Source organism: Petaurus breviceps, unplaced genomic scaffold (genome assembly GCF_028583685.1).
Source record: "Petaurus breviceps papuanus isolate PSGF00001 unplaced genomic scaffold, PetGlider_PUasm1.0 183, whole genome shotgun sequence".
Lineage (NCBI taxonomy): Eukaryota > Metazoa > Chordata > Mammalia > Diprotodontia > Petauridae > Petaurus > Petaurus breviceps.
The window spans coordinates 2,035,659-2,046,281 of NW_027185791.1; the positions used below are offsets into that span (position 1 = coordinate 2,035,659).

At 39.5% G+C, this 10,623-nt stretch overlaps 1 protein-coding gene across 2 annotated transcripts in view; it reads right to left on the reverse strand.

Annotated features, from left to right (window-relative positions):
• Positions 1 to 8,537, reverse strand: part of S1PR3 (sphingosine-1-phosphate receptor 3) — a 34,555-nt gene extending 26,018 nt beyond the window's left edge. For both annotated transcript variants that reach the window (XM_069087805.1, XM_069087804.1), the window contains exon 1: positions 7,506 to 8,537. The gene's annotated coding sequence lies outside the window, so the exon portion shown is untranslated. The remainder of the gene's footprint in view (positions 1 to 7,505) is intronic.
• Positions 8,538 to 10,623: the final 2,086 nt, after the last annotated feature.

Sequence of the window (10,623 nt, forward strand, 5' to 3'; positions counted from 1 at the left end):
TGCAATATTATAAATTATATATCTACATGATATACATCTATATATGGGAAGATAAAAGACTTTGGGTTTCATTTCTGAAAAAAGGAGGATGTTTTACATTTTACTGCATAAGTAAATAAATGAGTCATTAACCGTGAGTAGGTTTTGATGTGAAGCTTTTCATAACCTAGCCTCCTGCTACCTTTTCTAGTACTCTCCAACATATGCTCTTTGATCATGACAATGGCCTCCTGGTTATTCCACAAGCAAGACACTTCATTTCCAGGAATTTCCTGTGGTTGTCCCCTATGCCTGAAATATTCTTCCTCCTCTGATCAGACTGCTGGCCTCCTTGGCTTTTTAAAGTCTCAACTAAAACCTTCCAATTCACCAGAAGCCTTCCCCAACCCCTCTTAATTCCAGCATTCTCCCTCTTTTTATTGTTTCTATTCACATCCTTAACTTCTCTCTTGTTTATTTTGTAGTGAGATTCATCTAGTTCTGAGAGGGGGGAGTTGAGTTCCCCCACTACTATAGTTTTGCTATCTATTTCTTATAGGAAGTTATTTTGAAACCCTCTTAATTCTAGTCCCATCCCTCTGTTAATTATTTCCTATTTATCTTGTAGATAGCTTGCTTTGTATGCATTTGTTCTCATGCTGCCTTTCCCATTAGATTGTAAATTCCTTGAGGGCAGATATTGTCTTTACCTCCTTATGTATCCTATAAATGTTTATTGATTGATTATACATATTTGTTTGCATGTTGTCTCCCCCATGAGACTAAAAGTTTCTTGAGAGCTGAAACTCAGGAGGACCTGGGTTCGGATCTGGCCTCAGACACTTAACACAAACTAGCCGCGTGACCTTGGGCAAGTCACAACCCCAATTGCCCTCCAAAATGCAAAAAAAAATCATTAAACTCTTTATGCCTTTTGACCCAGAAATATTACTACTAGTTCTGTTTCCCAAGATGATTAAGGAAAAAGGAAAAGAACTTATATCTTCTAAAATATTCATAGCAGCTCTCTTTGTGGCAGCAAAGAACTGGAAATTGTGGAGATTCCCATTAGTTGGGGAATTGCTGAATAAGTTTTGATGTATGATTGTGATGGAATATTACTATGCTATAAGAAATGATGAGCTCAATGCTTTTAGAAAAAAATACAGGAAGACTTGCATGAAATAATGAAGTGAAATGAGCAGAATCAAGAGATCATTGTATACAGTAACAACAATATTGTTTTAAGAACAACTCTGAGAAACAAAGTAAGTTTGACCATTTAAGTACCCAAATTAGTTACAGAGGACATATGAAGGAAGATACTATCTGTATCCAAAGAAAGGACCAACAAATAGAAACATGTATAGAATGATTGTACACATGTGCATATACACATATTATATATATTATATATGTATATGTATACATATATACACACATATTTGTGTCTAATAGCAGCTTTTTCTGGAGTCCTCCTGACTCCAGGGCCAGTGCTCTATTCACTGTACCACCTAGCTGCCCCCAGAGAGTGGGAGGGGAGAAGGAAAAAAGGAAAAAAAAGTTGCATGATAACTTTATAATATATTTAAAAGGAATAGCAAGTTGTACATAATAGATGTGCAGTTTCAGTCACAATTACCTTTTTTCTATTCTATTCTATTATGGGAATGCTTATTTTTTTCTTAAGGTTAGAATAAAATAAATGAAATTGAAAAAAAGTAATAAGGATGTTCAGAGGGGGAAAGGTTTTTCGGGAAAGATAATTAGTTCAGTTTTGGTCATGTTGAATTTAAATTGTCAGTAGGGGATCCAGTTAAAGCCATCCAATAGGCTGCTGGAGATGTGAGTCTAGTGGTAAGGAGAAAGGTTAAGACTGGATAAACAGATCTAAGAATCAACAGCATAGAGATTGGTATCAATGCCATGAGAGCTGATAGATAGGTAGAGAAGGTTACTGAGTGAAATAGTGTAGCAGCAAGGACCACAAGCATCCTCAGGGTTTGCTGCCAATACAGGTTCTTAGATCTGCTTTGTTAAAGGAAAGCAACTCAAAATGGGTTAACAAGCTTACTTTAATCAGTCAAACATGTATCGTTTACTTAGTTCAGGGGAAAGAGGTCAGCAACCCCAAACTTCAGAATATACAGACAGAATTATCAAGACAGAAACAGATCAAGTAGACAGATTTCCAAACTGTCCAACCATTACATCCATACCAAATCAACATCTGGGTTTCAACATCTGGATTTTTCAAAGCTGGGGGGCTCTGGACAATGGCTTCCCAGAATCCATATCAAATCACAGAACACTTCTCAAAATAAGCCCCAAAACAAAGCCTCAAATCAAGGTTTATATACCCTTCTCCTGGCTCAGAGAATATAACAACCTTATTGACCCACTGGCCAATCAAGAAGTATCTACTGAAAAACAAGCCTCCCACCCCAGGCTCCAGGTGCACTTTAGCCTAGGGACAGGGAAGATCTTCAAATTTACATTCCCATTACAAATAGCAGAAGGGAAAGAAAAAAGGGCCCCAGATAGGGACCTGTGGGACACCTGTCCTTAATGGGCATGGCCTGGAGGAGAAGGGAGACTGAAAAAGAACAGTCTGATAGGTGGGGGGGACAACCAGGAGGGAGAAAGTGGTTTCCCCAAAACCTAGAGAGAAGAGGATATCAAGTTGTGATCAATAGTGCCAAAGGCTGCAGAGAGGTCAAGAACAACAAGAATTGAGAAAACCTGTTGGATTTGGCAATGGGGAGATTACTGGTAACTTTGGAGGGAGCAGTTTTGTGGAATGATGAAGTTGGAAGCCATATTTTAGAGGGCTAAAATGAGAATGAGTGAAGAGAAAATGGAGGTACTTCTTACAGATGGCCTTCTCAGGACATTTAGTCATAGAAGATACATGAGACAATACCTAGCAGGGATGGACAATCAAATGAGGTTATTTATGAGGATGGAGGAGACCTGATATATTTGTAAGCAATATGTTAGCTGCCAGTAGATGTGGAGAGATAGGGAATGTTGGTGACAGTGGGGACGATAGGGGAACAAGTCTACTGGAGAAGACAGAAAGGAATGGGATCCCTTGGACATTAAAAGGGCTGGCTTTGGCCAGGAGAAGGGCCATCTCATCACATGAGAAGGGCAAATGAGGAAAGAGTGGCGTCTGGTTGATGAGAGATGAGGAAGAAGGGAGATGAGGGAGATCTTGGTGAATGTCCTCAGTTTTTTTTTCAGTGAAAGGCAAGATTCTTAGTTGAGAGAGTGGGAAAAGAGTGAAGCATGGGAGACTTGAGGAAGGATGAAAAGGTCCAGAAAAGATGAAATGGTGGGTGGGGTAGTGAATTGATTAGGGAAGCAGAAAAGAACTGCCTTGTTAAAGTAAGGGGACAAATAGCATTATTTAATATAAATTTGTAGTGGTTCAAGTCAGCATGGTCTGTGATTTTTTTCCCCCAGGTACATTCAGCTTTATGTGAGGAGAAGTGAATCAAGTGATTCCAGTAATCCAAGACTGAAGCTTGGCAGGGAAAGATCAGTGATAAAGAAATCAACTCAAGAGAAAAAGGCAGTGTAGAGCTGAGTGTAGACACTGAAGAGATTATGACCTGAATAACCCCTACAGTGAGGCTGAAAGAACTAAGGGATTAAGGTATCAGACACTGCTGGGAGGATGTAGAACAGGGTTTGGGGTTGAAAGAGTGAGAGAAAGGCAGCATGACAACAGATTGTGACCATATGCAGGGATTTCAGAGTTTATAAAGCCAGAAGTAGGTAATGACAAGATCCAGGATCTTGATATCACCTGATATCACTGAAAGGGCAAGCAAAGCTTTCCCCCCTCAGCATCTGTCAACAAAAAGGGCTTATCACTGCTTCCTCAGCTCAAGAGCAGAAGAGAGATGACTCTTTCTAGAAGAAGAGTGGTAAGGATAGAAGGGGGCCAGCTGGCAGAGTCATGGCATTCTCTGGCGCAGATTGTTGCCAACAAAGAATAAAGGACATCGAAGATTGTAGTCTAGAGGTGTGAGTTGCCACTGACACATGACTTTCCCTATGCATATGGCTCCTCAATTGTTTCTATAACTCTATCCCCAATCCTTCCATCAAAAAGAGGACATTACCCAGGTTTATGGGTGGAATGTTGTGTTTTTATGATTTTTGCATTTGCTTTCTATTGAGTGTCACATTTGGATTAATCTTGATTTGAGCTTCTACTGAGTAAAAGTTAAGGGATGCTTTTTTGTGCTTTTGTCTCATTTTGAAAGTGATTAAAAATTAATGATGTCATGGTGACTAATTTCACATAAACGGGAAGCATACCAGTAGGGGTTCAGAAACTTCAGAGGTGAGTAGTAGAATTGTATCTACCCCTTCCCCTCTATCAAGGTCTCTCCTAGTACCATTAGAGAGAATTGTGAGTTTTAGTTGTGTATTGTACCCTGTCCAAACCTGTCAGGATGAGTTCAAGTTTGGGTGAATGAGTAGCCCTGAGATCATGAGTACAGGCCCATGCCAAATCCAGGCTACCCTTGACTCTATTTATCTGCCATGTGGGTGTGCTTTCATTTCCAAGAGGACAGTAGTAGGAGGTAAGGAGCAAGACTGAAGGAAAAAAAAAGGAGGAAAAGAGTTATAAATGAAATATAAAATGAACATAAACAACACTAGGAAGTTGAGAAGACATACATACATACATACGTACATACGTACGTACATACACATATATGTTACATTTAATGTGTGCTTTAAAACCATGCAATAGAATCTCAGAGTTTTATTATAGTCCTTTTTCCATTCACATGGAAATGTTCACTTTTTTTGTTCATACTTGTTAAATCCATAATAATAAAAGAAAAACAAGGTATAAGTTGATGTATGTAAAACACTCTGTAAACCTTAAAGCACTGTATAAATACTAGTCATAATAATTATTATTGGCCTCATCCTGTACCTCTCCTTCCCAATTAATTTTGGTGTCATAAGAGCTTTAATCTCTATGCATCTTCTTTTGAAATAGGGAAATAATAGCTTACATTTCCATAGTGTATTACAGTTTTAGAGTGCCAGTCATTACATTGTGATTCAGAAGATAGAGGTCTAGCCTTGGAGTAAGGAAAATTTGGGTTCGAGGGATGTTGCCTCTGACACATATCAGCTATGTGACCATAGGCAAATCATAACTTCTCAATGGCCCCAAATAACTCTCCAAGACTATAAATTGCAAGCTGGTTGCTGGACTATATCAGTAGAGGGAGTTTCCACAACAGGAAGTATATAAATCAATGGAATCACAAGCTCAGTCTATCCTCCAATTAAAAAAAAAAAAAGTACACAACCTCAATGTACACTCACAGCAAGAATCTAAGAGAGAGAGTAGAAGGATTATTATTATTTTTATTTTTACTAATAAAGAAATTGACACTCAGAGGTATAAAGGGTCACACTAAAGTCAAATGAAAGTGGTAGCCTAAGTATTTGAATCTAGTTCGTTTGGTTCTGGGTTATGAGATTTCCCCCTTATATTATGATGAAAAAAATTATGTACAGGGTGGTGATGGTCAATAACATAGAAAAATGTTTTGCTTATAAATGCATAGAAGTATAATCATATTATACTATGACTTCATTCTACATGACTTTTTATTTAGACAACATCTCAGAGACTCTAAAATCAGATGAAATAGCCTTGAAAACAATATTATTTGCCTGGTAGATGATGGTGATTTCAGAATTGATGAGATCAAATGCAAGGAAAGTTCAGATGTCATGACAGGTAATGGAAACTACACATTTCCCACTAATGCAAAAAGCAGACTGATTACCTAATAGTTGAACCATTCCAGCTTAATCTTTACAATAGATTCCAAAATTCCAGTTTTAACTAGAGGATTAAAAGATGATGGTCCCAGTTGCCAAAGATGATGGATCCAATTCCTGATTTTAAGACCATCAGTAATCTCAGAAGGCATCCTCCATCTCTTCAAAGATTCCCAAACAGTTAAACTAAGAATACTATTAATGATAAATGCATGCCACTTTAAGGAGGGATGATAAATGTTACTACATAAAAAGGATGGCACACCTTATAAAAGGTTGAGAATCACTATACTGCGTTGCCCCCCCAAAAATGCAGACCATAGCCCCATACTTGAATCTTCTATTGCATTAAGATGTGCTTATTATATTATGGAAATAAAGTATTCAATTTATGAAATTTTAAGACATGTTTTTAGCAAACTGTATGAAGATGAAGTAATGTGTAAATGCAATAAAACCATCTGAAAGAAACATTTTATCTATTCCTCCAATCTTAAATGAGTTCATCTAAATTTTGTATTCTGTTTTAAAAAAAAGAAAAAAATTAACATTAAAAGCCAGCAACAAGGGGGGAAATCATAATTTATCGTTCTTCTGTGTCACAAATTCAGATGTTAATGCTAGTGTTGGTTTCTGTGTCAAGGGCAGGAATGTGACTAAGTTCAAAACCAAACCAAACTAGGCTAACCTAAATTGGAAATGCATGCCTAAAGGACATACTATTTATTCCTAGAAATTAAATCCCTCATCCACATCTGCAAGATTTTAATCTTTGACTATAGACAAAAGAATCACAAAAAGTAATGTGGCTTCTTTTTAAAAAATCACTTCAACAGTCTATTTGCACCTTCTACTGCAAGAATCTTAAAAGAATTCAGATTAATTGTGGTAACCCACTTCTAAAGTTAGATTGCTATAGCAGTACTTATGGGAATGTCACCCAAACCCTGGAAAAGCCCCATTCATTTTTTTAAAAGTCATATTGGAAAAAAAGTCACCTTCAAATTCAATTCCTATCCCTTTCCATCTATGGGTTAAAAAAAAAAGAAAAATAATTAACCATGAAAAGCAGCTCAATGGCCCCTAAACAACCATTCAAAGTCATATTAATAAGGAAAAAAAGAAATGTAAGTGCACAATCACTTTCCTCACATATTTTCTCTTGGGACCTTATTAACTTATAGTCATTCCCCAACCCTCTTTGTTGGCCAAGAGAATGCAGTTCCTCTTATTAAGAATAAAAAGGTTAAAAGACGTTTTGAGACAAATTTCATTAATAGGATGACTTTACTAGGAAAATAACAGCATAACAATAAGGGCTTCAAAGGGAGCTAGCAACTTTTTAAAATGTCAAAACCAAATGTGTCTTAGACCAGGCTCTCACTTGCATTAGGGTAAGCTATCCATCAACATTTACAACTAATGAATGATTTTTAAAAAATGAATGTTAATCTATGACTAAGAACCCCGGTGCATGCACACTGAGCAATGGGGTGCTATGGAGTTGCCCCGGGAAATTAAATGACCCTAGCGAAATTCATGCTTCCTTGTGGCTTTGGGGGTCATTTCTTGAGTTTGGGGCTCAGAGACCACAGAAAAGTTCGCCATCTCCAAGTGAGCGCTTGTACTTTATGCTTTCACTAGGAATCACCCCCACCACCCCACACATTCGTGCTCTCTGTCTGTCTCAGACTCACCTCCGCTTTGGGAAGCACTTTGACTGCAGGCATGTTGGAAGGAGGGCTTCCACTCTCTTTTTCTGGGTCAAAAGATTCAGAACGGGCAGTGGGTAGGTAGAGAACTGTCCCAGGAATTTCTGAAATGATCACGATAGCGGAGCACCGGCGGCGCGAGGTCGAACCCTTTGCTTTTGTCCCTGCTTTTCTCAGTTGAGTCCAGTGGGTGAACCAGTCTCAAAACCAGTAGGAGTCAGTCAGACTGACTGCTTCTGGAAGGCTGGGAGCCGAGTTTTTCCAGGGGAGGAGTCACAAAGGCTCTTTCAAGTACCTCCCTGGCTGCACAGCACGCTTTCCTCCTCCTCCTCCTCCTCCTCCTTTTCTCCCGGGACATGGACTCTTCGTGTCTCCTTTCCATTTTTCTTACTATTTTATTTACCTCCCTCATTAAGCTACCCCCGTCCCTGCCATCTCGCCTTCTATTAATTTTTCAATCCAAACTCCTTTCTCTCCCCCCCCCATCCCAGATTCGCTTATTCTTTCACTTCTTACTTTCAATACATTATTCTCTGTCTGTCTGTCTCTCTCTCTGTTTCTGTCTCTCTCTGACTCTCTCTGTCTGTCTGTCTCTCTGTCTCTCTCTGTCTCTGTCTCTCTCTGTCTCTCTCTGTGTCTGTCTCTGTGTCTGTCTCTCTCTCTGTCTCTCTCCCTCTGTCTCTCTCTTTTATTTCTCCTCACTTCTGCTTTCCTCCCTTCCCTCTTCTCTCTTTTTCCTCCTCCTTTTTAGATTCCTCAATCCATTTCTATTTGCTGAGCCTTCTTCCATGCCTCCCTCCCTCCCACCTTTTGTACTGTTGTCTGTAGTTTGTTTACTTCTCCCCCACCTCCTCCTTCAACAACTTCCAAACCCTTTCTCCTTTCTTGCCTCAAGATCTTGCTGTTAGTATGGGTTGTCTGCTTTTCCTTTGTAGCCTGGTTCTAGTGGCTGCTACAAGTTATAGTTTCAAAACTTCCAGACAATTTCAAGTTACTAGGAGGAGTGCCTGGTCAGGGCATTTGTGCAGGCTATTAACAGTGAGGGTGGGAGGAGGAAGTGGAGAGCAGCTTTTTGGATTGATCAAATCAGAGATCACTTTTAATTATTATTATTTTTACGTTGCTTAGTTCTGTCTGGATGGGGATCGTGCCCATGTATAAAAACCCTCAGGGAAAAAGTAGCAAAGATGTGCTGACTCTGCTTTTCTGCAGTGCTCTCTCTGCAGCACTTTTATTCAAAATTAAAATGGATTGTTAGAGGGAGTCTTTTCAAGATATTTTTTGCATTAAAGGAGGTCCTATACTTTGTTCCTGTGAAAATACAGTCCATTCTCCCTCTTCCTTTGCTGATCCATGAAAAATCAAAATAACAGAGACTCCTTTATCACAATATCTAGACTTTCTCTGGTAATAAAATAGGGTCCAGTTGTTTTTAAAAGTTCATACAACAAATATTTATTAATTGTTAGATATGTGGTGGCCACTTAGAAGGCCACTTTATCTTCTTAAGTCTTGTCTCTCCCCATTTTAATTCAGCCTTCATTCAGTTGCCAAAGTAATTTCCTTATAGTATAGGTCAAAGAGCTGTGGAGGTTCCCTACTGCCTATAAACTCCTCTCTTTAGCCCTTTAACTCTTTAGTTAAAGCTTTTCATAACCTGGTCCCTTTTTACTCTAGATTATATAGACTTAGGCTCCTTAATTCAACTCCCATCCATAGTCAGATCAGACCCACAGAGGGTGACTAAGGGGGTTAGGGGTCTTTCTAATGCTTTCAGCTCAAGCCCACATTCTGGTATTACACCCCACCCTTCCCTCCCCCCACCACACAAACACACACACACACACACACACACACTTAACCAATTAGCATTAGTTACCTTTTAAAAAGGGATATTGACTGAAAAGATGCAGCAAGAATCAAAGTACAGAAACATCTCTCAAGCTAAGGCTCATTCTCCCTTCTGTCGTCATCTCAATCCCTGTGGAGACTAGGCTCAAGTTTAAGGTACTTGCTCCAAACATTATTCCCACTAAGTGCACTCCCTAGTGCAACAGAGCCAATGGACAAGATGCTCCCTTACATAAAACATGGCACCTCACTAGCCGGGTCAATTCATTGCTGGGATGACTCAAGCAGGTCCCTCCTCGGGGCTGGCTCCTTTATGGCCTCAGCCACTGAGCCTTTGCTACTTCTTCTGACCTTTCGAAATCTCAAAAGTTCTTTTATCAAAAAGGAAGGAAAATAGAAATGGGAGGCAGTATACACAGGATTACCTAAGTGAACATGTGCTCGCAGGACCCTCAACTGCCTATCTGGCACTTAGGGAGTTATCCTAATAGCTTACAATCAGCAGAAAAGGGAAATGGCCCCTTTAAAAAAATTATTGTTGCTTTTTGGTTGTTGTGTCACTTTGTGACCCCATTTGGAGTTTTCTTGGCAAAGATGCTGGAGTGGTCTGCTGTTTCCTTGTCTAGCTCATTTTACAGATGAGGAAACTTAGGCAAACAGAGTGAAGTGATTTATTCGGGGTCACGCAGGTACTAGATGTCTGAATCTGGACTTGAACTCAGGTTTTCCTGACCAACTTGAACTCAGGTTTTCCTGACTCCAGGCCTGGTGCTCTATCTACTGCCCCATCTAGCCTCCTGTTGCCTTTTGAAAAATATATCCTTGGGGCGGCCAGGTAGCAGAGCGAGTAAGAGCACCGGCTCCAGTGCTGGGATGACATGCGGATCGAATCCGGGCTCAGACACTTATTACCCACCCAGAAACACCTGGCTGTGTAACCTTGAGCAAGTTACTTAACCCCAATTGCTTAGGTGGCTCAGCGAGTAAGAGCACTGGTCCCAGTGTCGGGATGACCTGGGGATCAAATCCGGGCTCAGATACTTACCACCACACCCAGAAATAACTGGCCATGTAACCTTGAGCAAGTTGCTTAACCCCGATTGCTTAAAAAAATATATATATATATCCTCAAAATTTTTCATTCACATCCCTCTTTTCATCCACTATTCACACATAGAGCCCCACCCCATATAACAACTAATATTTTTAAAGACAAAAATTTGAGAAAAGCTAAATAGAATTAATCAATATT